The 26,618-nt window shown below is 40.7% G+C and overlaps 3 long non-coding RNA genes across 6 annotated transcripts in view; 2 read left to right on the top strand and 1 right to left on the bottom strand.

Moving 5' to 3' along the window:
• The window catches only part of LOC116280555 (uncharacterized), a 72,449-nt gene that overhangs the window by 40,553 nt on the left and 5,278 nt on the right, over window positions 1-26,618 (top strand). For 2 of the 4 annotated variants that reach the window (XR_012072844.1, XR_012072845.1), the window contains exon 5: window positions 9,613-9,779. The exons of 1 other annotated variant lie outside the window; for it this stretch is intronic. This is a non-coding gene — a long non-coding RNA (uncharacterized lncRNA). Of the gene's footprint in view, window positions 1-9,612; window positions 9,780-14,131; window positions 16,113-26,618 lie in introns of those variants that run through there. One more of the 4 variants, XR_012072847.1, reaches the window with a different exon arrangement.
• LOC140696464 (uncharacterized) overlaps window positions 1-26,618 on the bottom strand; it is a 38,247-nt gene that overhangs the window by 286 nt on the left and 11,343 nt on the right. Inside the window, exon 3 of the long non-coding RNA XR_012072850.1 lies at window positions 7-161. This is a non-coding gene — a long non-coding RNA (uncharacterized lncRNA). The remainder of the gene's footprint in view (window positions 1-6; window positions 162-26,618) is intronic.
• LOC140685355 (uncharacterized) lies at window positions 18,394-25,491 on the top strand. Its single transcript, XR_004189933.2, has 3 exons — window positions 18,394-18,437; window positions 19,664-19,780; window positions 23,495-25,491. It is a non-coding gene; the product is annotated as an uncharacterized lncRNA (long non-coding RNA).

Below are 26,618 nucleotides of genomic sequence, written 5' to 3' on the forward strand. Positions count from 1 at the left end.
ACTTACATGAAACTGAGTAACCCCAACCACTGCTTCTTTTAGTAATTGTGGTTTGTATACCATGAGGTGTCTCTGTGCATCTTAAGCATTTTTGTCTGATTGTTAAAATTGACTACTTTGTTGTTGTTGCCAGCTACTTATGCTCTTTGCTTCTTACAATACTGAAAAGTTGGAAAAAAAAGAATTATTCAACAACAATGGAACAACCTAAATGGCCAACAAAATAGATGGGTTAAAACAACTTAAACATACATTAATAGGGAATTCATTAAAACAGAATTTTCATATGTTTTCTTTTATGCTTTATTTTATTATTTAAGTTTTTTTGGTTAATTTTCTCTTGGCATAAAAGCAACATTACTCAGTACAAAAAATAGAAAATACAGACATGCAAAAAGGGACACTATGAACAGTTATAAATTCAACCTATCTAGTTGAAACTTTGAAATCTTGAGCTATTTCCTTCCAGGACACAGACACACACACACACAGATCTAATCCTTAAAAATAGGATTATGCTACATTTCATAATCTCCGATATAACTTATGTATAAGGTCACAAACTGTCAGACCTCTAGGTAATTTTAACTGATATCCTATTGGTCAAAAACTAGTTAGGAATTATTTTAAGTCTAAATAGGAGAGGGAGAATATGATATGTGGACACAAATGCTTAAAACCACATAAAAGGTTATGAAACCACCTTATGGTTAATATTGATTATTAATATTTTAAAAATTTGGTTTTTACAGATTCAGAATTTTAACCAGATTGTATTACTGGCCAGTTTTCTTTGGATCATATTCTTTATTTCCTATTTGCTTGGGCCAAATCACTTTTAAGCAAATTATCAGAAGGTGCAGTTCATTTTTAAGCTAGTCATCCTTCCCATGTCAAAGCTGCCAGGGATGTCTGCATCAGTCATTTCCAACTCATTTGATCAGAGGTGCACAACTTCAGATGGCCAAATTAGTGACGCACCTGTGGGCCTTGTTCCAAAAAGAATTTTAGGTGACTTTCACAAATACATCCAATACAACAAAATTAAAAGTAAGATGAGGGGGATGAAAGGTACACAGGAACTCTCTTCTATGTTTGCAGCTTTTCTGCAAGCCTAAAATTTGCTCAGAATAAAAATATTTTTTAAAATTTTAAAAAGTAAACAGATTTGAGAAAAATCTTTTTCCAAAATTAAGAGAAATCAACCCTTACCAACACACACACAAAGACAGGTCGTGATAAGACCCGATATGAGAATTAGTAGACAGGAGACCTGCTGTAGGGTTTTACACAGTTGCTAGAGTTGAGCTGTGCCAAAGTAAAAAAGAAACATGATTGTTACAAGAATCATTATTATCTGTGAAAATGTACTGGTTAAAGAGGAGAGGCAAAAGGCTTCCTTTTGCTTAGAAAATTAGGTCTAAACGGAATTTTTCTGCCGGCTTTTCCAGAGTGAGGGTAAAGTAATAGAGGGGTCACCATTCTCAACAGCACTCTTAACTCTAAATACCTGTAGTAGCAGGAGTAGGATCTGGATTGACAGGCAGGGAGGGCAAAGCAGTTAGATGTCTTTAAGAGTCATTTGAAATATTAGAAACACTCTAAACAATTTTTAAGAGGGAAAAAAAGGCCTAATTATGGGGAGGGGTGGAGTAAAGAATGCTTCAGGAAACATTAGCATACCTATCCTGTCAGGAAGGTTTAAAAATAACATTAAAAATGCTAGACAAGACAAGGAGACATGAGGTACAGGTCAAAAGTCCCAGCTATTAGCCAAGGCAGAAGAGCAAGAGTCAAGGCAGATGAGTTTTCAGAAGAAATGAAGCAGCGCCGTGTTCCCTTAAGTACATGACACACTGCATGCCACCAGACGGTGCCTGCACTGTTTGTCAGCTTTTTGACTTCAGTCTGTGGGGAAGAAGTCTGCTTGTCGGAGGCCCAGCCCATCTCAAGCAAAATCAGAAAGTGCGTGAGCTGTGTCTCTTGTTTACTTCCTCTTGACGACTCTTTCCTCTACCAGTTAAAAGAGCGTTTCAAATGGGCCTAAAAAAAGGAGTGAAAGCATGTAGCCCTGCATTCCTGAGGTCTAGCCTTGAGTTCAGGATACAGTCCTGAAGAAGGATGAGGGCACTGGGAAGTGCGGCGCCCGGGGGCAGAGGTGAACCTCCAAGGGGCCGGAATCCAATGGAGCGTTGCAGGACTTGCATGAGCTCTGACTGGGAAGGAGAAAGAAGATCCCAGGGGCTTCCTGTATTCATGAGAACTTCCCCTGGCGAGCGATAGATGGAGAGGAGGCTGGTTCCCACTTTAGACTCACAGTGTTCTCATGCCCTTTCTCCCCAAGAGATCTAATCCTCGCATAGTTTTACTATTTACTTATCCTGTAGCATGAAGGGGGTTTTAAGCCAGCATTGGTTCTTAATGTGGCTGTCAGAAGTCTGTCCTGTAGTTTATGGGGATTGGGAGGGAGGGGATATTGTCTAAGGACCCAGGCTTCCTAGTGATATGTGGAGCCCAGTCAGCCTGAGCACAGGTCTCCCAGCCCATCTGGTGCTCTCTGTCCTCACCCCTTGTCTTCTCTTCCCCTCTGCCCTAAGATGCTGGGCACGCAGGAGCCATTCTTACTGCAGCTTCTTCTCCATCCTTTGTCCCCATTCATGTTTAGGTCTCCACCTCATCCCTCCTCACCCATTCCAAGTGTGGCAACATAGCCTGCCTGTCCTGGACAGGTTATTACCCAGCCATCAGCTCCGAGGTTCTGGTTCTTTTGAGAGTGGTTGAGTGCAGCTGCATGGGAGAGAAAAGGAAGTGAGCCGAAGAGCCTCAGCTGTGGGCCTTGGCGAGTGAGGAGGGGACAGGAAATCCTATGAGCTGATGATGGCAAATCCCGATGTCCTCTTCCCTCACAATTCATATTCAGATAAGGAAGTCGAGATCCCAAGTGACTTAATCCAGATGACTCATTTATTCTTTGCCAAAGTCAAGGCTAGAATTCAGCTCACACAGATGTCACCCAATGGATGTGGCTGCTTCCTTCATGCCACATAGAGACAGAAAGGGAAACTGTAGTCTTTCCAGAAAGCCCGTGCTAGTAAGAGTGTGGGAAAGCTATCAGGAAAGCTTTACAGTAGAACCAGGGACTATGACACTAACAAAAGTATAAATTGATTTTTTAAATGGCTTGCCTTGTCCATATAAAATAACATTAATTAGGGGCATATCCACACAGGGCAAAACACTTTATAAATATTGTTCACTAGCGTGAAATATTATTTACATATTTTCATAGCAACGATCAAATATAGAGATGGAATTTCACCCCTAGTTCTAACTTCCTTTCTGAAATTAGGTACTGTTTTGACAAACTTGGTCAACTGAAAATATTCTTTCTATATCTGTCGAGTTGATAAATGCTTTTTAGGGAAAAATATTGGTTTTTCTATTTAAAAAATGAGTCACAACACCTACAGATGGACATCAGTTTCTAGAAGAGGAGCTATTTTGAAACAGTACTGGGGGTCTATAAGCCATTTCATCAGACTCGTCTCCCTTGCCTAAGAAAGTAATCTGATACCAACCAAATGATTTGATTAATCGGTCCAATCAGACAAATATTTACTGTTCCCATATGGGACACACAGAGCTGCTGCTGCCACTGAGCTTGCCGTTGAGAAGGGAGAATGAGACAAGGCAGAGAGCTGTCCCTGGAGACGAAAGTGGATAGGATGACTGGGCACGAAGAATGCAAAGAGCCATGGCATTCAGAGGACGGTGGGAACACAAATATTTGCTGAAACAGAAATTTGTACTAGAATAAATGGGAGGTTCAGGGAAAGCAGCTATGGAGGTAGAGGCTCTGAGGCAAGCCTTGAAGGATGGAAGAGATTAAAAAAAACATTCCTGGGCTTTGCTCCAGAGCACAAACATTCAGTATATGCAAATATTTAAGACCATGTTTTTTACAAGACATTTACGTTCTTCTCCTTCTACAAAACATTTACATTCTTCTCCTTCTACAAAACACTTATCTCATTCCACTGTGGTGAACTTATTCAAGTCCCCAGGTCCCAGCCATTTTTGGCAGCCTCATAATATGAAGCCAGAAGGAATCCCAGCAGCCTGGACCTTTTGGTTTTGTGTCACAGACACAACTGCCCCCCTCCCCCACCATTCTCACATTGAGTGTTTGTGCTTGTACTGAAAATGACTTCATTTATAACTAATTCACTCATTGAACAAACATTTATTGAACATCTGCTGTGCTCCAGGCCTGGCCAGGCACTAGTAGTAGAAGGGTAAATACAAATCATCAGGGAAATGCAAATCAAAACCACAATAAGATATTGCCTCACACCTGTTAGGATGGCCATTATCAAGAAAACGAAAGATAACAACTGGTGAGAATGTAGAGAAAAGAGAACCCGTGTTGGTGGGAATGTCATATGATGCAAATGCCATAGAAAACAGTATGGACGTTCCTCAGAAAGTTAAAAATAGAACTGCCACACAATCTAGCAACCTTGCTTCTCGGTATTTGTCCAAAATAATTGAAATTGGGATCTCAAAGAGGTATCTGCCTTCCCATGTTTATTGCAGCATTATTCCTAATAGCCAAGATACAGAAATAACTTAAATGTCCAGGACAGATGATGGATAAAGAATATGTGGTATATACATACAATGGAGTATATTATTCAGCCATAAATAAAAAGGTAATGTGATGACATGGTTGAACCAGAAGGAAATTATGCTAAATGAAATAAGCCTGACACCGATGGATGATTCCACTTACATGAAATATCTTAACTAGTAAATTCACAGAAACAGAATAGAATGGTGGTTGCCAGGGTCCTGGGAGAGGGAGAAATGGGGAGTTGCTGTTCAATGTTTCAGTCATGCTGAAAGAAAAAGTGCTGGTGATCTATGTACAACATCATGCCTACAGTTAATAGTACTGTACTGTGTGCTTAAAAACTTTTCAGAAAGGTAGATCTCATGTAAAGTATTCGCAGCATAATAAAAAAATAATTTTTTTTATTTTAGAAAGGCGGTGAATACACCTTAAAAAATCAGTTACACACAAGAGAATCAAAGGACGTGAAAATGAAAAGGTAGCTGGGGCCACAGGGCAGTGGAACTGGACCACCAGGGTGAAACCCTCTTTGAGGTATTGCTGGAAGTGAATTAAGCCACCCAGCCTATACTCTCAGGCCAATTATTTTTCTAAGAACTCCAAATTAGACAGTGTATACTTCCTAATTTTCCAGTTTGCCTGTTTGATGGACAAAAAAATAGTGTATTGTTTTCCCCCTGGGCCTGGAACAGTATCATAGACTCCTTGCCAGTGTTCCTGCTCTCCCCACTCTTAGCTGGTCCCCTTATGGGAATTGCCATCTGATAGTTGGCTATTCTGGAGCAAGCTCCAGGATATTCTTCAAAAGCCACATCAAGAGCCCAAGTTAAAACCAGAAGGTTCCCTATGGGCTTCCTATTCTGTTGTGGCCCAAAGAGAGGGCATTTGGTAAGAAAAAGATTAGTGGTCAAAGAAATGATCTCATCCTTTAAGGCAAGACTAGCTCCAGTTTAACAAGGGGTATCTTTTGTCTTCTGGGATTAAGATAGTGTAATACCCCATATCCAATACAGTTTCCCCAGCACGCAGATGACACACAAGAACTTCATCCCTCCCATGGCCAGCTACATGGAATGAAGGATGGTTACTCAATGAATCAGCCATGTCCTTCCCTGCAGGCGATGTGACCAGTATGCCCATAGCGAAAAAAAAATCTGTCAGTGCATCTGTGGATTTGTTGGGCCTGATCTACTCCGTGCCTCCTCCAGCAACATATTTAGTCACTCTTCTCATCTACTAATAAAATAAGATGTGACGTACATCCCACATAGCCATGTTGGGATTCGTAATCAGGCCAGGAAAACCAGTGGTTAAATGGAATTAACAAAGGCCTCTATTATGTTGTGTTGGTTTTTGTAAGAGCTTTAATGAATTATAATTAACAGCATAAAATTCACCCATTTTTAAGCATAACATTTAATGATTTTTACTAAATTTACAATTGTGCAAAATGTGCAAACTTCCTATCACCCCAGAAAGATCCTTTGTCCATTTGTAGTCAGTCCTTGTTCCTGTCCCCTGCCCCCAGACAGCCATCATTCTGCTCTCTGTCTCTCATTCATTGGCCTTTCCCAAACTTCTCAAATAAATGGAATCATCCCACATGGAGTTTTCTGTGTCTGGCATCTTTCACTTAGCATAACGTTACTGTTACGGGGCTCTTCAACTTCGTAGCATGTGTCGGTACGTCTTTACTTTTTGTCACTGCAGAGTATCTCATTGTATGGAAATACCACATTTTGTATTGTCATCCACCAGTTGATAGACATTTGGATTTTTTGCAGTGTGGCACTAATAAACCTGCTATGAACATTTCTATACATGCCTTTGTACAGACACACATTTTCATTTCTCTTGGGTAGGTACGTCGGAGTAGGATTGCTGGGTCCTATAGCAAGTTTAAGTTTAACTTTTTAGAAACTGCCAAACTATTTTCCAAAGCGGTTGTACCATTTCACATTCTTGCCTGCAATTTATGAGGCATCTAGTTTCCCTACCTCCTCACTAATAGTTGTTATTGTCTGTCTTTGTTCACTATCATCTTTTTAGCGAGTTTGTTTTTAAGACTCAGATTTTTCTCACTCCTCAAGCCCCAGAAACCAGCATGGCTAAGCCTAGGATCTGGGTCATCACTGGCTAAGGCTTTTGAGACTGTGGCAACTTAGGGAAGTCTGGCTGTGGGAGGTAGACAGCTACGTGCTAGTTATTGTAACAAAGAAGAGGTAGACCAAGGCTAGACTTCATTGGCTAAGTCAGAAAAACTTGTTCTCCTAAGAACAGAAAGTTCGCTTTAGATTAGAAATGATCTCAACTTGCTCATGCAAGAATTAGTAAATATTTATGAGCACCTGTAGTCAGAGGAAAAAAGGTATTTCTCATATACTACATAAAATGAAAGTTAACTTAAATACTTTTTGACTATCTGTTGAGAATAAAACATCATATTGGGAGATAGAAGAGTAAGCCAAAATCCCTGATTAAAGAAGTTTGAAATCTGCTCAGTCTGGTGTATGGAAGTGGGAGAGAGGAGGTAGGATGGGGAGGGAGTGGTACCACTGCCTCTCATTGATAAAAATTGCTGAGTCACAGACACCTTAGCACGTGTCTAAGTGAGTGTGTATGCATGCAAAGGGGTAGGAAATTGAGTAAGTACTAGAAAAAGATAATTTGGAGGGTTAAAGACTATAACCCTAAAGTCAGCCTGTATGTACACATTACTAATTCTGAGAGTTTTGAACTGCCTTCTTCTTAGTGACCCTTAAGAAACGTCCAAGTAGATCCATTTTATGACTCATTGCCCATGACTTTAAAGCTATTTCAAGGTTGGTCAAGATCTTGTGCAGTTAGTTGGCGAGGGGTGGGAGGAGGCAAACCTGGAAAGGGAGACAGTCTTGTGAATATGTACTGCAGGCTTGCCTTGTGCAGGGGGAGAGGGATTCAGTGTGCTTCTCCATTCCTTACAGAATAGCATTTCTCAGTGTCCCTCAGGTGTGAGTCAGTGATGCGCTGGGACTTTCTGAAGTCTGATTGGCCAGCAAGAGCCAATTTTGTACATTTCCCAGATCCACATTCAGTGAGGTCTAGAACCAGCAAACACTAGGAATCAGGCCTTCCTTCTCACTGCCCACCGTAGAAACCTGTGTTTCCCAGCACACCACGGCCATGACCTGTACAAACTCTAGCAGAGCATTCTGGGTGATCTTCCTCTGAGTGCAGGGCAGGACCTGAGGGTAACCTTGTAAGGCATCTGCAACAAATGCCACAAATGGTTTAACAAGTAGAAAATAAAGACTAGGTACTTTTACCATGGGGTTGGGGGTTGGCCATTGGGAAATTAAGCTCACATCTTGTAAGACATATAAAACAGCTTCATAAATAACTATAATAGGAGACAGAAGGTGGTCAGAAGCACCAAGTGCAAACTGGAGATGATTCAGGGGAGGTTGAGGCTGAGTACCCAGTGCATTGCAATACAGGCCTCAGAACCAGGAAATGTTCACGTTGCTCTCAGGTTTGAGGCACCTGGTATACTAAAACATGAGGAAATGCCAAAACAACATTATAAAAATAGTAGTGTGTTTTAAATGTTTTCACTAAGCATCATACACACGAAATACAATGCCATATAATTGCAGTATTCATAAAAGCATTATAGGAGTTATTAAAATATTAATTCACTGCACCCTACAGGGGGGATGGTTTAAATTAAAAGTTGTCTGATAAACATCTTTGAAAACTGCTAGCTAATCTCAGTGACTGCCTGTTAAGCCTCACTGGGAGGTTAAGCCTAAACCCAAGGACCATCGGGACAGAAAGGCCCTGATCCCAGAGCCTTTGTTTCACATGCTTATGTTCGGGATTTTAGCAAAACCTTCATGAAATCCAGGCAGGACCTTGTCTGTCATTTATAGAAAGAAGTATTTATCCAGTAGAACTAGGAAATTTTAATTTTGCATAGGTGAATTACTCTAATAACTGAAGTTTATCTCCTTCAAATGCCCAGTTTTCACTATATTTTATGGGAAAATTTCCACAGCCTTCTACTACAGGCTTTTGAAAGTAACATCTCCTACTCTGGACAGTTCAGGGCTGCTGTCACTGTCCGCTCTCATCGCACTCTGGGGCGACCATCAATCCAGTTTTGCCCTTTTAAGGTTCTTCTGCTGCCATCTCCATGCTGAAGTCACTTCCTGCTGTGGTTGGCACACCTGCCCCTCACAGTGTGTCTTTTTTCTGGTTGGTGGTTACTCTATACACTGGGCTGCTGCAGTTTGGGGAGTCAGATAAGCAGTGTGTTTACATTTTTTATGAAGAGTCTGTAAAATGAAGGGAGGGGCCTGTGACATCTCAACCCAATGGGGCTCCATAATCTAACTTTTACACAGACTTTGAGGTTTGGGGGCTGTACGTGGAGCTAACTGTTGGTGCTGGAAATACAGTAGCTATATGAGGAATTGTTAATATACTGTTATAGGCTAAAGTGTGTCCCCCTCTAAATTTATATGCCCAAATCCTAATCCCCAGTGCCTCAGGATGTGATTGTATTTGGAGATAGGGTCTTTATAAAGAGGTGATTAGATTAAAATGAGTCATTAGAATGGGCCCTAATGCAATGACCAGTATCTTTATAAAGAGATTAGGACACAGACACACACAGAGGAGACCATGTGAAGACACAGGGAGAGGAGGGCCATCTACAAGGAAAGGAGAGAGGCCTCAAAGGAAACCAACCTTGCTAACACCTTGATCTTCGACTTCTAGCCTTTAGAATTGTTAGAAAATAAATTTCTGTTGGTTAAGCCACTCAGTCGGTGGTACTTTGTATGGCAGCCCTGGCAAACTAAGACACTAACCAAACAGCTTCTGCCCCTGATGTGCCACCTGGAGCTGTCCTGAAGGCTGCCCTCACTAAGCCCATGTCTCAGGACAACACTTTTACTTAAGCTGTTGGTAAATTATTGCTACCATTGATTTTCCAGGTAGTGCAGTGTCAACTCATGAAAGAGTAAGGAGAAGAGAACTGGGCACTGCAAACAGAAAGAGAAATGAGCTTCTGTGTATGCAATAATAATGCCGAATTCAAGAGGAAAAAATGTTTCACCTACAAGATTATTTCTGAGCTATCGATTAAAATCTAAGAAAAGCACCAGAAGTCATTGTCAACTCTTTTCTAAACAAATATATTAGTCTGATTAGGTACTGAGACCGAAAAACCCCATAAACTGGGAAATTTTATACACACAAAAATTTTTTTAAAGCATGAAAGTAAATTATCAGAGTGTGTTCAGACAGAAACAACAGTGAAAGATGGACAAGTGTGTGAAATTTTGATTTCAATTTAACAGGGGCATCCAAGAAAGAGAAAAGGCCTGGAGAAAAACAGTGACAATTTAAAGGGAAAGAAGGGACTTAGAAATGAGGACAGGTGGGACCAGGAAAAAGAGAGTGAGATGGAATAGAATTACACTTGAAATTATGAACATGAAGTCTGGGTGGACAGGGCCTGGTTCTCCAAACCTCAGGGTGCCAGACCTAGTGAAAGCCATTGAAGTTTGGAAAGTGTTGTTTTAGGAGAAATAAAAAGCAATCACTCTGCCTAATAAGTGAAAGACAGTATTCTCCTATCTTCCAGTTGTTGGTACAAAGAAAAAGTGTGTAGGTTTGAAGCAGATTTGTATCAACGTATGTGTGGTTGGACAGTACGAATGGTAACTGTGGAAGTCTGGGAAATTTCTAATCGGCCACAGTTGGATCCAGGGTGAGCAAACTCACTGATCCCAGAGCCCCTGTCCGAGACAGAACCGCTCGGTCCTCACCAGGCACGAAACAAAGACACTGCAGAAGTCTGAGTGGGCAGGGACACACAGGACAGGGAAGTTCCAAATCTTCACTTACCTTCAGCGGGACTTTATTTTTCATTTCCTTACTAGATCTAAAATTTCCCTGTCTTCTTAGAAGTAGTTCTACGACTACATAAGTAGCAAAAATATGGTTTTGAACTGTTCCTAAATATTACAGTCGGAAAACCTTTAACTTGGGGCCACTTGCAGTCATTTACCTCCTATGGAAAAGCCCTGTTCTTGCTTCTGCACCGCGCCTGGCGGGCACTCAGACTCACTCCGCTTGGCCCCAGGTCTGTTATTTCTGGGCTCAGGGATGTCCCTTGTAGACTTACTTCTAAAAAGAAGCAAACAGGTTCAGACTTGGTGTGGCCAAACCCGTGGGCAGTCAGCTGACATTGTTAACACATTCGCGCCAAACCCAGCACCTGTAAGTAAGGGCACAGGGCCTGGCAGAGCTGCTAACGAGGCAGATTCCAAAAAACCTGACAGACTGGAAAAGCAGTCGCAGCCGAGCATGACCAGGTGTCCACGAGTTGACCACTTAACCTCACCTAATTTTACTCCTCTGGTGACCAGAATGGCAGGAACTTTAGTCATGCGACTCACCTACCTCTTAGCTCTAATTAAAGTCTTCTAAGAGCCCAGACGACTACCCTGGGAATGCAGAAGCCCTCAGTCACAGTGCAGCTGTTGTTACTTCGTTGTTGTTAGTATTAGTCCTGCTTTACAATAATGATCCACAGCACAGCGGACTCTGAGGGTTGTTTTTGTTTTTGTTTGAAGGGTGGCGGCCAGGGTTGGGGGGCGTCTTTATTTGTATTGTGCCCTCTTTTTCTGACAATGAAGCAGGCAGTGTATGCAGCAGGGATGGGGGACTCGCACTAAGACATCCATCTCCTCTCCTCGAGCCTCATGACCAGGGGAATTTGCTGTGACGTGAACAGAGGAGGGTAGAGGGTGGAGGTGCTGCCTCGGAGCCGTCCATGACGTGTTCTCTGTGGACACGCACTGGTTCGCATGGGAATGAAACCCAAGCTCTTACTCAGAAGACTTTTTAGCTCAGAATCTGTGGTTTGAGATTTGAGTGCTAGAACAAAACAATCGGCTAGGGGTTAAAACTAGACATTTAACGTTCGGATTCATTTGAGAACCTGAAAGATACACACCCGCGTTCAGCCGCTCAGCCCCACACACCACACCGCTGTGGTGAAGGTTACAGAGTCAAACTTTGACCTGTTCAATTCTCAGACTTAAGCCAAGTAAACACAAAGTCTTTGCATTTGGAGGACACTTAGCTGTCTGTCAAGTCCAGATTTTACACAGCATCTGGACTCCCACGATACGTTACCAGTAAGTGGTCATGGACCTTTTGTCTGAATACCGCAAGGTAGAAGGTAGATTTGTTAACTCAGAAACTAACGAGGCGTCAGCATCAGGGCCTCTCACTTGGGAGGCATCTTCCACACCCTGTACTAACCTTTGCATTCATCGGTTGTATTTTTTGTCTTAAAGAGGACATTCCAAAATGTATTATAAGCTTCAGGGCTCACAAAAGCTCAGGTGGGGACAATAATATTTGCAAGGTCAATCAGAAGTACTTCCTTCCGTTGGAATAAAGTCTGCCTGCCTCCCTGCCAAAAAAGGCAGAAGCATGTTTTCCGTAATACAGTGTTTTTTCTCAGATTGGGTGTATTCAGTGAGTGAGGAGAATACTTGAGGGTTATCTGAAAGTCCTACTATTTAGACTTAGCACCAATTGCTCTTTTTTTGCCCCAGTACCTTTATCCAGGCTGTCCTCTCTTTCTGGAGGCTCTTACCCCTTTTGTCTGATTATCTCCTACTTTGCTTTCAGATCCCAACTCACATGTCTACAAGGATGTCCTCCCTAATTTCCCTGATCAGGTCAGGTCCTCCTGTATGTAGTGTCACCACAGCATGCTGCCTACTGGCACATATCACACTGTCACTTCACTCGTGTGCATGTTTATTCCTTTGATTGCTCTCTAACTGTCCCACCAAACTGAACGATGCCTGAGGCCTGGACATGACCTCCTTTTTCTCACCCCTGCAACCCCGAGCTCAGCACAGAGCCCATCACAGCACATATTTGTAGACTGAATCAGTAACGCACAATGAGAGTTAAAAGGACTTGGTAAGAAAAGATCCCCTGGATTTAGGTTAAACACAAAATCAGTAAGAACTAAAAAGTCAGTGTTATAAGGAATTAAATTTTAGCTCATTAAAATGTATGTTTTCTGACAATAATTCTCTGCTGGCCAAGAATGAAACAGGCTATCTTAAAAAGTAGAGTATGGCCCTCAGAAGCACATGTTTACTTCTAAGGATGTTAAAGAGGAAAATTCTGTAGATGGTTAGAGATGGATTAGGATCAGCTTGATCCTTTAAGAGTTGTCTCAACTAGAAACCTTGTAAGTCTGTGGTCCTTGACATACAGCTTTTATCAATGGCATTTATGATGATCTACATGTGTGAGAACACGGTGCTATGTTTAACAGTGAGGACATTAAATAGAACTAAATAGTTCCTGTTAGAAATTATGTTCAATATAAGTAGAAACCAACACATAGAAGTGATTATGTGTAAGCAAACAGAACATGACCGTTAATACTAACTTAATTCAAATATAAAGATTCTTTCCAAGATAAAGTAAAGGGATTGAATTTAACCTCCCACCTGAAGCAACTAGAAAACATTTTTGAAACAATGGTTTTGAAAATATTGACAACCAAGCAGCACAGGCCTGTGACCCTGGGAGGAGGGAAACAAAGAAGGTGACTCCTGCAATCAAACCAGCTTACTTCCTCGAGGCCGTTTCCAGGCTGCGACACAGGAAGGGGACCCACACAGAACGTGGAAAAGAGAGAGAGCGGAGTTCAGCGAGGCCGTGACAGCTAGGATTTGTAGAAGAGTGCCAGAGAGGAGGGGGCTGGGCCGAGAGGAATTTGGAGAAAGGTCCCTTCAAGTCTTTGGCTGAATGCTAATCTGCACATGCATGAGAGGAAACCACCCAGGGCTAGGGAGAGAACCCTGAGAATGAATGGGCAGAAAAGTTCCTGGAGCTCCTTTCAGCCAGTTTCTGGAAAGACCTCTTCATGCAGAGGACGTCACACAGGGCAGGGGTTGGCAGACTACAGCCCACAGGCCAAGTCTAGCCCATAGATTTGTTTTTGAATGGCTTGCAAACTAAGAATGATTTTATATTTTTAAAGGACTGTAAAAGTGCACAAAGGAAAACATGCAACAGAGATTACATACGGCCTGCAAAGCCTACAGGTTTTACTTTGTGTCCCTTACCGAAAGTTTGTTAGTTCCTGATACTGTCACCTTAGTAGTGGCAATAAATTAATTTTAAGCTAAAGGCTGCTCTGGACCCTAGCAAACTTAAAAGCAGCCCTTAAAAGGATACTACAAATTCCTAGTAACAATAAACAAAATCTAACACTATTAAATGAAACACAACAAAATTCAGTGCCCCACAACATAAAATCCATTCAATAAAAATTGCCAGGCTTGTAAAGAAGCAAGAAAATATTACCCTGTATTATTTATCTATTGCTGTAGAACAGACCACCTCCAAAGCTTGGTGGCTTCAAACAGTAATCATTTATTCTTTCTTATCATTTCTTTGAATCAGCGATTCTGACAGAGCACAGCAGGGAATGCTTCATTCTGCTGCACAATGTCTAGGGCCTGAGCTGGAAGACTTGAAGCCTGGAGGCTGGAATTTTCTGAAGTCTCATTTAGCTACATATTTGGTGGTTGATGCTAACTGTTGGCCACCTTTTGTAAGGAAAGAGTTAACAGAGCCGGTCTGGCTGCTTGTTCCTTGCATGTTTCCAAGAGAACCTGGACCATGAATGACCCTTGACGAGCTGCTGGGAACATGATGATTTTGTTATGTCCACCTGGAGCAATGGGCTGTGCTATGTCAGCTTGTCAGATTGCTTTGCACAAGTATCAGGATGAACGAGGTGCACCTGGTTTCACTGCCCTGCGTTTCAGTTGCCATGGCTGGTTGCGTAGCAAGATACGCTTACGTGACCAGCACGCCAAAGAAAAGCCGTGGACCTGAGACTCCAGCAGGGCTCGCTGGGTAGAGACATTTCACATGTGGTCCCACAGTTTGCTGCGAGAGAGAAAGCACATCCTGTGTGGCCTCTGGTGAGGGACTCCGAAGCCTGTGCTGGACCTCTGAGGACTCTGCCCAATGAAAGCCCCTTTCCTGCTGCTTTGCTCTGTATCCTCTGCTGTAATGAACTTTAGCTGGAAATATAACCCTTCTCTTGAGTCTTGTGAGTCCTTTTGGCCAATCACCGAAATAGGGGTGGCTTGGGACCCTCAAAACACCATGAAAGTATTAATCAAAAGAAAGCTAGATGTATAAGTTATCCATTGCTGCATAACAAGTGACCTCAGATGCAACAACGAACATTTGTTATCTCAGTTTCTGTGCATCAGGATTCCAGGTTTTCTTTTTCAGGGTCTCTCACAGTCTAGGTGCCAGGCTTGGCTGGGTCTGGAGGACCTGCATCCAGGCCCACTTCCCTGGTGGTTGGCAAGAGGCTTCAGCGTCTTCACTTGGATTCTCCACAGGGCTGCTCATGCCATGACTCCCCCCAGAGGAAGTGATCCAATAAAGAGACAGGGCCTATGAGAGAAGTCATAGTCTTTCATCATCTAGTCTCAGAAGTGAAATAACTTTACTTTTACCATATTTTATTAGTTACACAGACCAATTTTGGCACAGTGTGAGGACTACACAAAGGTGTGCATACCATGAGATGGAGACCATGTTGGAGGCTACTAGAATAGCTGTGTTAACAAGAGACCAGGTAGATTCCAGAAGGAGTATTATCAGAGATAAGGGGGAATATTTCATCACAGTAAATTCCTCAAAAAGATGAAAAATCCTAAATGTGTATACTAAGCTTCATGCCTGATTCTAAAACCCACTTGTGTTTATTGTTGTAAGCATTTTCTGTAGCAGATATTGGCATATTTCTGAGTCCACCCATGCTTCTTCATCATCTTCATGTCCTCATCAATATCAAGGGAACCCAAAAACCAATGTGTTTTTCTTTTATGAAATAATTATGGAAATGCTATGAAAAGAAAATGAAAGTTAATTTATAAATAGCTCTGCTTTAAGTAAAGCTCAGTAGGAAAAAAAAATCACCTAGGTGTTAAGAAAGGGCACGGGGATTTCAAGAAATCAGAGTTCAGCAAGGCAAAGAGGAAATCACAGCCACAAACGAGAAACAATGCCAAGACAGCAGAATGCGATGTCGAGGTGATGGACATTTTTGATGGTTAATAGGCCAACAAATTTGACAGTGATGATGTCTGGGAAAGGGGGAGAAGACACTGGAAATTCTAGTAACTAGGCCATGAGCATGTAAGGATGAGATTTGTTCACCACTGACACCTTGGTGCCTAGTACATTGCTGAGCATATGAATAAACTAACATGAAATGTTTGTCTCTTTATGGAAAAAAAAAAGTGTAATGGGAGAGCCTGCCAAAATGGGTCAGCAGCTTTCAAGACATCAATAGGGTAAGGACTCCAGAATACAGACTTTAATGCTTCAAGACCAGTTTATCTGATCTCTTCCTAAATTCTAACAGCTTGTGATAAGAAGAAAAGAAAGATCTGGAAGAGAATTCTGTGCAAGAGTCAAAAGACGCAGATTCCAGATGTCCTGTGGCAGTCGACACTCTCCATGATATGTCTACTTCTTTTCTGAATTTTTTTAAATCAGTTTACCTTCTGGAAACCTGCCATTCCAATGAAACTGACCAAATACTCTATCTTCTTGATTTAATTTTTACATTTCTCCCCACTTTTTAATATCTCTGAAGTCAAAAATTGTTTTACATCAATCCATTTAGATTATGGCCCTCCTTTAAACATATCCTCTATCGGGTGTGGAGTAAAAGGAACCCTCTTACACTGTTGGTGGGAATGTGAATTGGTTCAGCCACTATGGAGGATAGTGTGAAGGTTCCTTAAAAAACTAAAAACAAACTTACTATATGATCCAGCAATCCCACTCCTGGGCATAAATCCAGAGAAAAATATAATTTGAAAAGACACCTGCACCCCATTGTTCACAGCAGCAGTAAGTACAACAGCCAAGACATGGAAACAACCCAAAGTCTATAGACAGATGACTGGTCCGAGAAGATGTGATATATTTATACAATGGAATAGTACTCAGCCATAAAAAAGAATAAAATAATGCCATTTGCAGCAACATGGATGGACCTGGAGATTGTCATTCTAAGTGAAGTAAGCCAGAAAGAGAAAGAAAAATACCATATAATATCACGTATTCATGGAGCCTAAAAACTAAAAAGAAAAATGAACTTATCTACAAAACAGAAGTAGACTCATTAGATATACAGAACAAACTTCTGGTTACCAGGAGGAAGGAGTTTGAAAAGAATAATTCGGGAGTTCAAAATTTGCACCTCTTGGGGAGTAATGGAAATGTTAGCTATCTTGATTGTGGTGGTCATTTCATTAGTGTATACATCTATCAAAATTCATCAAATTATACATCTGAAATGTGTGTAGTTTACTGTACAGGAATCTTACCACAATAAAAGTGTTAAAATAAAGGCTATCTAGTGTGTGTGGTCGGGGGGGGACATGGTCTCTATCTTCTCTCAGAAATTTCGCCAAAGATATTTTTGTTCCTCTTTTACATCAGTTGAAATCCAGCCAATCTTTCCAGACCCAATTTAAATCCAAAATCTCCTTAAAAACCTTCCTGATCAACCCTTCCAAAAGTTAATTCACTTTCTTCTGACCCACAGTGGTACTAAAATCTAGGTTTGCATATTCTATTCTACTTAATATTGTAGTTATATGTGTCCCTGTCTTATTTCTCTTTTCAGATTATAATAAGCATCCAGAAAACAAAAACTGTCTTTTACAATATTGTACTTTCTATAGCAACTAGCACATATTTTCCTCATTTCAATGATCAATAAATATTACTTTGGTGAAAAAACAGACTCATGGACATAGAAAACAAACTATGGTTACCAAAGGGGAAAGAGCAGGGGAGTATAAATTAGGGATTAACAGACACACGTGACTATGTATAAAATAGATAGACAACAAAGACCTACTGTGTAGCACACAGAACTATATTCAGTTTCTTGTAATAACATATAATGGAAAAGAATCTGAAAATAAAAAATACATATGTATATATATATGTATAACTGAATCGCTTTGTTGTACAACGGAAACTAACATTGTAAGTCAATTACACTTCAATCAAATAATTTTTTAAAAATTATTACTTTGGTGAATGAAGGAATAAGTTAATAACTATACAAATTATGCTTAAGGAATACAACGTATTACAGAAGAATGGGAATAGTAACAATATGAGAAGATGTCCATCGTACATGGTTAAACAGGAAAAATGCAGGCTGCAGAACAGTATGTATAGAATGATTTTATTTTTGCTAAATCAACAACAAATTCCTCCCTAACATGCAGGATATAAATGTTTGTATGTAGTTAGAATGTTGTTTGGGGTGAGAGGAGAGTAAAGCTCAGTGGTAGTGTGCATGCTTAACATGCAGGAGGTCCTGGGTTCAATCCCCAGTACCTCCATTAAATAAGTAAATAACTAAGTAAACCTCATTTCCCTCCCCCCCCCAAAAAATTTTTAATTAAAAAAAAAGTTATTTGGAAGAACATAGGCCTAATGGTTAACATCAATTATCTCTGCAAAGTGGGAGGCAGGTGATAAAATTATGAAAGTTCAAGGTAAATTTTCCCATTTTACTTGTTTGCTTCATACACACACACTCTCCTATGTTATTTGGCTTTGGAATTTTTTTTTAAATTAACAAAGTATGTGTATATATTTCACAGTGAACATTAAGGTGGGGAGAAGGAAAGAGCTGGCTATCTTTCAGGTATGTAGCTTTATGGCGAAAAAGAAGAGAAAGCCCAAAATTCAATACATAGAAAGTTGTGAGTTATGAGATATGACAACCAAGAAAGAAGATTAATTCAGAAAACTATAGAAGAAAATGGTTTTTTGAACCCAGATGTAGCAGAATTCTGAGGCCTAGTACATTGGTTGATTTAAAACCCACTGTCACACAGAACAAAGTGGAAAGTACAGGGCAGTGGGGAAGCAAGTTATTTTAGCAAAAAAGCCTCTTGCGTTATGTTAAGGTATAACTGAAGCAAGATTCCTGTGCAAGAGACAGCTCTCAAATGTTCCTAAGAGTGCCCCCATCGGAGGCCTGGTGCAAATAGAGAAGATTGTGTATTTATATGTAATCTCGTGACACCATTGATGTTAACTAAGCACACTGAGTGAGATATTTGCATCTGTACATTTGATAACAATTAACTTTGAAATTTTTTTGTTTTATTTTCTTAACTGCTATTCATACAGCTGGCACTGTGCTAAGTGTTTACAGGTTTTATTGTATTGGTACCTCCTCACAACCCTAGGATACTACTGTCCCCATTTCACAGATGGGGAAACTGAGGCTTAGATAAGCAAGTAATGGAGTCAAGTTTGAACTCCGGAAGGCTGCCAATTGATGCCAAATCCCTTGCCCTTTGCCTCCACAAGTGTGTCTGTCACATAATCATACCTATTAGACATCCCATTATTCCTTATTTCACTTTCTGGCCTCACTTTGTGTGAAAGTGTGTCCTAATTGCCCACGTGTGTTGCCAGCATAACAGAAGAATCTGTTCTTCCATCTACTCAGCTCCCTGTTTTTATTAGAAACGTAAAGAATATTCTGCTTGAAGGCAGATATTCCCAAATATTACTATTTTCCTTTGTTAACTTGTTGCAGCTCCATCAGCTCTTAATTCACCTGTTTTCCTTTCTGAACAGTCCATGCAGCTTTATTCAGTGGAGAGAGAGAATGTTAGTCACTGCATAAAGCAGTGTAGGTTCACCATCCCTTACCTGCCAATTTTGAAGTCCAAAGAGGTTTGATAAATGAAAGACTTTTCATAACTCATATGGCATCAAAGCCTGACAAGACCCGAACTCATATGGCAACAAAACCTGCCCTGAACTGACTTGAGGCTATTTTTAATCTTCATTGATCACAATCAGTATGAATGTTTATACATTTCACCACTGAAATGTCAGTTTGTTTTATTACAGGGAGCTGCCCAAGCCTCACTCAGGGTTTTACATATGATATAGAATACTTATATTTTTACCTATCCAAGAGCTAAAAAGTCCTACATTACAAATATTTCTGGACCGCAAAGTTTTCAGGTAAGTGATTTCTGATGTATTTTCCTTCTTATACTACCCCTCCACCCCACACACACACCTTTTTAAAAAGGAGTTTAAGTATTAAGTGTTTTCTGAAGTCTAATACTTCGACTTGGTGAATGAACAGCTATGGCCATGTTATACAAACACTTCATGACTTTAGAATATTCGATGGTTTCATTGTTCATTGATTCTGAGCCACTGAAACATTTTCCCCCGATGGACTTACTTTTACTTTTTTTTCCCTCCTTGGACAGTGTCTAAATATGGGAGACTGCTTTATCAGGCCACTGGTTAGTTGTTTGTTTGACATTTTTGGAATATGTAAAGCAGTTTATAACCCCATTTGGGATCAGATTAACCATAATGTGATTAAAATTAAGGAGATCCAGATAAGCCCTCAGTTTCTGACTGATCTGGGTTTGTTCGATCTCAGTTTTTCTGGATATATTTATACAAACTCACGGGGTTCATTTTCCCATTCATCTGTCACATGATTTTTCTGGTATTCCAGCATATGCTCTCCCAACCTTTAGTGCTAACCTGTAGCATCTGAACATCCCTTAAATCTGACACTTCAGAAATTTAAAAGCTGCCACAAAATTATCATTCATTAAGTGAAATTTTCCATAATAGGTACCTGAGTTATGAAACTTAATTCTAAGAGCCAAGGAAAGATTCCCAAATGAAGGGGAAGGAAAAGCACTTCTGGAGGGCACTCCCTTGCTTTTCTGTGGTAGATCAGTTGCTATGACAGTAGACTGGCTCAGAGAACAGGTAACCTAAGTGCTTAAAATAGCAGAGAGTACTTCTCCCTAATGAATCAGATTCTGCAAGGAATCACTAAGTCTCACAGTATTTATATGAGCGCTGTTTCACCAGTCAATAACTAGAGTGATGTGGTAAGGTTGAAAACATTCTATTGCTTAGGGTTTTTAAAAAAGGAAATTCCTTAGTGTTTAACATACACAGGTGTATGTGCCTGTTATTTTAAAATCCTTCCATTTGCATAAGTTGAAATAATTTTGATTTGAAGTCCACACTTGAAGTCATTAATTCATCTTTATAACGTCAGTGTGGCATAAATGAATGCAGTGATTTTAAGGGACTGATTAAAGATGTCAAGTATATTTCCATCTTAAATTTTCATTCAGAAATAAATCTCAGACTCTTTGCTCTCTGGGTAATTGCTATGTGATGACTGCTTTTCTCCACATATTCTTAATGATCCTCAAGTCTGCCCTTTGTCTCTACAGAATACATATTGGGCAAGCAGTGGGGTTGAGGACCTATGAATGCATGAGCAGGGTGATGGCTCCCGCAGAAACTGGGGGAGGGGGACGTGCCAGTGGGGCTCCTGTGGGTTAGCAGTAGCTCTCTTTGAGCCGCCGTCCTCGTTAGCAAGCATCCAGGGCACCGGCTCCCTGAGCTGCCCTTTCCCAGCCAGTCCAGGCTGCTTTCACTCCTCAGTCTCTCCGTGGAGTTTCCCTCATCAGCCATGCTTGTGCACAGAGCTCACTCTGCTGCCAAAAGCAATAAATGGCCTGTCAGGCTAGATGTGCATGGGGCTGTCACCAAATGGGAACTGAAAGCCAGAGAATCTCATCTCCATGAGGCACGAGGGCTATTTCAGAAAGCAGTAGTGCCAGCTTCACCCCTTAGTGATGGTCCTCAAAGGGTAATTGGAGAGTACAGAGTAAAACCCTTAAGAAAATCTGAAATAATATGCTGTAGTGCGGAAATTCTGAAAAGCGAAAACATGCTACAGACTTCTGCTGCTTCTCTGTCTTTTCAAACAGCTACACACCTTGTCACTGTGCTAAAGCATGGATTTCACTAAATGAGAACTTCAGGTTCTCTCATAACATACCTTTATTTATTTATTTATTTATTTATTTATTTATTTATTTATCTATCTATCTATCTATCTATCTATCTGTCTGTCTATCTTTCTATCTGTCTACTTCCACTTAACCTTTCTCTCTCTTTTTTTTCCCCAGTAAACATAGCAATAAGGATATAGGAACATTCATTAGCATTTATTATCCATTGAGCCAGCATAGTGTTTATTAAGCATGAGGAGAAGCCAGCGGTCTGCCCGCAGGCAGCTTACATTCTGGGGACCTAAGAGAGGCTGGGAGCAAAGGCTTTGTAAACAAGTCTCTTGTGTGGTGCTGCTGTGAAGGCTTGGCAGTTGTTGGAAAAGAATAAAGACATGTTGGTCTACATTAAATATTCAGGATTGAGTATCAGAATGAAATCCTGTAACAGGCTTTGGCATCACCCCAAATTTGAATTATAGGGGGATAAATGTTCTTGGTATCACACTGGAGTTTTTTGGGGGAAAAAATACTTTAAAAAAAAAGAAGCTCTAAGGCATTGTCTAAAATAATACTAAAACCACTGGTTGAAAATGAAAACATTAAAAATTTCTCAGTGAAAAGATACACTGTTACATCTCTATATTCTTTGAATAGAATTTAGCCAAAGATATAAGTTAGTAATCAGTCATTTCAGTCAAAGTGCTTGCACCAGCTACTCATTCACTCAGTGATTATGTGTAAAGGTTGCAGGCAGGGATTGCGTTTTGTCTGACTGTCTTCCAGGGCCTAATTTTTATTGGTAGTTCTCATCCTTTCCCCCCTTCCTGAGAACTGTGAATCCCCTCACTTTTAGGTCAGCTACACTCACATCATCTCAGAGGAGATGCTGTCGCCGCTCCCTGGGAGGCCCTGCTTGACCAACTTCACTCTTGGGAGATACTTTCTTACTACGTTTCTTTTGAAGATCGAGGCCCATTTGTGGTTCTCCGCTCAGAAGTTACTAATATACATCCTTCTGGCTCCACTACATACCACCACTTTGTCCCGAACCAGCCCACACTCTGCCAAAGAAGGATTCCCTAATTTACGAAATCGGATCCACTAAACAAACTACCCAGCTCTGCTTTTAATGGCCTTGTGGGTACAGGCTAAATGCTTTTGCTAATACAGTTGTCGAGAAATCATGTTCAGGACCTGGACTGAGAAACAGGTGTCAAGATCAACAGCTGTGATCCTGTACCTCCAGACCAAGATAAGCAGAGCCAAAAAGTTCAACATCTAATCAAGAGTCCACCAGTCTTCCAGTTTTTAAATGAGACTGAGAAAGATAAATTGACTTGGAGAACTGCCTGGACACTACTCTTGAATAACCACGTCAGCCCCTTTTAATTATTTATAACAGACAGATATAAATATAAATCTCAAGCAAGCAAGGGAAATATTATCTCAGGTTCACTGGAAAGTGCACAGGAATGTTGTTACGGGAGGATTCTGGACCAGAGACAAGAGCCCTCGGAGGCCAGAGAGCAGGCCAGGCCGGCAGAGCCATGTGACCCGCACAGGGCAGTACACAGACTCTCGGGAAACAGTAAAGATCTGCCCCTTTCAGCATAACCTCCTCAGGACAGTGGCCAAACAGATTTATGTGAGCAATTCACGCCAGTGGAGGACTTTAGTACAAAAAAGATTGGTTTTTGCCTATAATCTTTGTTGATATATCTCAGTAGCACTTATTTCTGACTTACTACTGATGCATTTGCAAGTTTCCCTCTCCTACTCGCTTCCACCTGTAAGTTACTATCTTCTGAATTTTAACCAACTATTCCAAATCAGAATTCATTATTATGGTGAAAAATTTCAAAATATTTATGCCAGTTTTTTTTTTTAACAGCACAGTAAGACCAGGTCCACATCTGCGGGTATCTAGATCAGTGACATGCAGTAGGCAGAGCCCAACGCCTGCCCGAGTCTGTGCGTTTCGTCACCTGATGGTCCAGGGGGCTGTTCAGAGGCCTAAAGAAGAGCGCCCAGTGGCATAGCGCCTTGTGTGCCCTTGCCACTGTTCTCCACGCACACGCATTTCTGTATGTGGCGCTGTTACCTGTAAAGTGAAAGACTGGAAGCAACCTAAATGTCCAAGATTAGGGAAATTTTCATCGATACTGTGTTACAGCCAAGTGCTGAATATTTTGTAGCTATTCCAGCAATCCATATAATATTAGGTAGCAATGTGGGAGAAGAATTCAAATATACATTTAAGTGAAAAGGTAAGACACAAAATGATTTGTATGCTTCAACACAACTTATGTAAAAGTCAGTGCACATGGTGGGGAGGGGGAAGTGGAAGAACATACCCAGACCTGATGAGTAGTTCCTGTTCTAGGGTAGTATGGTTATGGATAGTTTCCTCCTTAGTTTCAAAATTGTCATAGTATTACTACATTGCTTTTTGTAGAAAATTAAGTATATCATGCACATATACATGTGTGCTTCTTCCAAGACAAAGTTTAGGACTTTGCTAGGTCTTGGATTTTAATATTATCAATTAGAAATTGAAGTAATAGAAGTTCTTCTTCAAACTGGTTCAACCTAAGGGAATTTATTGGGATTTATCACTGGAAAGTTCAGAGGTGGGACCACCCCCAGGGTGAGCTGTTCCAGAGATTCATGGGATCCTCGGTGCTGGGGTTCCACTTCTCCTGACTGCCTTCCTGCACAAATCAGCAGACTTTTTGTCACACTTACTCCCAGCAGAAAAATGGCTGCAGCAGCTCCTTATTAGAGAAAGAGCAAGGTCAACTCTTTTCCAAACCATTGAACAAGTTTTTGCTTCACACTGTGGACCAGTTGCTGAGACCAGGGACTGCTGCACTGGCTTAAGGTTACATTATGCCACCTGCATACCAGTGTGTGGTAAGCTGGTTACAGTCACAAATATTTGCTGCCCCTACCTGTGAGAGGATTTTGCTTCCCCACCTCACTGACATCAAACTTGGCCTCTCTTGCTCTGGCCATTGAAATGCAAATACCGATGTTCAAACCCAAAATGTTTCACAGCGGTTGAACGCTGCAGTTGGCTGCACTGAAACCATTTTGTTCCTCTGTCAGGTGGAAGGGTTCAGAGCCACCCTGTGGTTTGCAGTCCTCCTTCCCGTCTGCTGCAGCTCCTGGCATTATTCCAGACAGAGGCTTCACGGTCAGCCAGGGCTTGAGGATGGAGATGAAACTCATAGAGCCACAGCCAAACCGAGGTGCCAGCGTAGCCTGAGCTGCACCTCTGTCACTACAAGCTGCTGGGATTTGCCAGATGTTTGTTACTGAACATAACCTGGTCTCTCCTGACTGGGCCTGAGTCCTGCCTTAGCCATTTCCGATCTATGTGACCTTGGACAAGTGACTTCATTTATCGATGCTTACTTACGTGATTCAGAAATAGAGATGATATGTACAATTCCTGGTACAAGCTCAAAAATGACAACGATCATTATTTGTTGATAATAAGAATTACCATTCTTAACTCCCATGGGGGATTTTCTTCTAACTAACCTCAGTGATTCTCAGCGGGCGATCAAAGTGCTGCCATCTGAAAAAGGAGGTATATTGTGTTCCTTTTCACAAAGGCAAAGTTACAGACTCCAAGTCTCAATATATACACTGATTATCTGTAGATAGAACAAGAACTTCTTCCTCAAAATATAAGTGTTAGTTCCTGGAATGCACTTATTGTTTTTTTTTAAGGAATGAAAAAAAAAGATTAACCCAAAATTTCATATGGGAAAAATGCTTTTTCACGTTCAATACCAAAATGTGATATAACTTTTCAACACTACAGTCTGGCTTCACTGAAGTAATTTTGTTCCTTCTGTGAGTTATCTATTATTGAAGATAGTCAGGCAACGGATATTGAAATAAATGATTTTTCTATTCCATTGTGAAAACTCTTGTATTCCCTGCATCCCTTCCCACAGAGTGATGTATTCTTTTGTGTGTGTGAGAGAGAGAGAGATTATAGTCAGATGAATGCAATTTAAAAGTAAAATTTCCACTTTCTTTTTAAATTGAGATTATAATTACATCTAGACTTGAATCTAAGTTGACTTGATTTTGTAATCAATAATTATTTTACATTATGGAACACATTTTCTATCTTAGACATCCATCACTGACATCTGATGTCTGATACATGTTTCAGATAGTGTAGGTTTTATCTTGCTTAGATTTCTGGTATCCAGTAATTAAGGTATGAGGCAATTATTTGTCCCTTAAGATAAAAAATGTGCTTTGAAAAATGTAGTGTAAACTAAGTCATGCCTCAAATGCATTAGAGCTGTAGTTCTCACACACTGCCGTGTAGCAAAGCTACTAGAAACTTTACACACACACACACACATGTACATTTCTGGGCCCTACCCAAGGACTTGTGAATTACAGTCTTTGAAAGTGGGGCTCAAATTTTTGTATTTAAAAAGGCTTCTCAGACATAGATCTTGGCTTTTAAATATTATTCCCCACCAAAAGAAACTAAAGATCCTCGGTGAAGTGGCTGATTCTAGGGCCAAGATGGGAAAAATATAAAACAAGCTTAGAACATTTTCTTGTGCCAGAAAGAAAGTTGCTCAAAGAATGGTGGGGGTCATGTTCAGGAACACAGAAGCCGACTTGATGGGGCGCTCGATGGCCACATTTGGGAAAGTTTGAGCATGAAAATAAAAGAACAATGTAGCTTATAACCCATTGAATAAAATAAGTCAGTATAGATATAAAAAAGGAAGGAAGGAAGGAAGGAAAGGGTCTTACAATAGAACACCAACTAGTAAATGTAGACGGACGGAATAATGCAATTAAAAAATCACCAGTTGGGCAAGAATCGTCAATAGATGCTAAAACCAATGGGTGAGAGTTTAATGGGGAATAGAATATTTTCATTGTCTGAGAGTATCTTCCCATTAATTACTTGTTAATAAAAAAAAAAAGAAAAATAGTGAAAAAGCCTGGCAGGTACCACCTGTACTGGC

The sequence above is a fragment of the Vicugna pacos genome, chromosome 5 (assembly GCF_048564905.1).
Source record: "Vicugna pacos chromosome 5, VicPac4, whole genome shotgun sequence".
Taxonomy (NCBI): domain Eukaryota; kingdom Metazoa; phylum Chordata; class Mammalia; order Artiodactyla; family Camelidae; genus Vicugna; species Vicugna pacos.